The 766-nt window shown below is 57.2% G+C and overlaps 1 non-coding gene across 1 annotated transcript; it reads right to left on the bottom strand.

Annotated features, from left to right (window-relative positions):
* Positions 1-286: 286 nt before the first annotated feature.
* LOC124790878 lies at positions 287-441 on the bottom strand. The gene has a single exon (XR_007016352.1). It is a non-coding gene; the product is annotated as a 5.8S ribosomal RNA (ribosomal RNA).
* Between the last annotated feature and the right edge of the window lie 325 nt (positions 442-766).

The raw sequence follows: 766 nt of genomic DNA on the forward strand, positions 1-766 counted from the left end.
CTGTTCGCTCGCCGCTACTGGGGGAATCCTTGATAGTTTCTTTTACTCCGCTTAGTAATATGCTTAAATGCAACGCGGAGTCTCGCCTGCACTGTGGTCGTTGTACGAGGTGTCGCACGCCACACCGCCAGCCAGTTGTGCACGCTACCGAGACAGTACTGGTATGCAAACCGCCTGGCGACGGGCAAGCAACGCACGTTTAAAGAGACGCGGCCGGCCCCATAGGCGGCCACGGCACTCCCAGGTCTCCGAAGCGAGGCAAACGCCGTGCTTCAGTATACGTAGCCGACCCTCAGCCACACGTGACCCAGGAAAGGAATCCATGGACCGCAATGTGCGTTCAAAACGTCGATGTTCATGTGTCCTGCAGTTCAAATGTCGACGCGCAATTTGCTGCGTTCTTCATCGACCCACGAGCCGAGTGATCCACCGTCCTGGGTGACCTTTGTTTAGTTTCCACTGTCTCTTTCAAAACAGTTGCATAGGCGGGACTGAGGCTGTAACGGCCTCAGGGCCAATGGGTGTCGTACGGCTCCACACTGGAGCAGACAGGCACTCGTGCAAACGTCATTCTAAACCGGCGCTAGGCGCCAGGTGCCGCAGGCCAGCCGCTCCAGAGCTTCGGCGCTCGTACCACACCACATTTCCATTAGGTTTGAGAAGCACGCGTAGTTCTGCACGCGGCGCACGGCTGCTGCCGTACAGGTAGCGTGTAGCGCGACACGACACGCACATCGAAATACATGCAGTCTAGTCGGTAATGATC

The sequence above is a fragment of the Schistocerca piceifrons genome, chromosome 3 (genome assembly GCF_021461385.2).
Source record: "Schistocerca piceifrons isolate TAMUIC-IGC-003096 chromosome 3, iqSchPice1.1, whole genome shotgun sequence".
NCBI classification, from domain to species: domain Eukaryota; kingdom Metazoa; phylum Arthropoda; class Insecta; order Orthoptera; family Acrididae; genus Schistocerca; species Schistocerca piceifrons.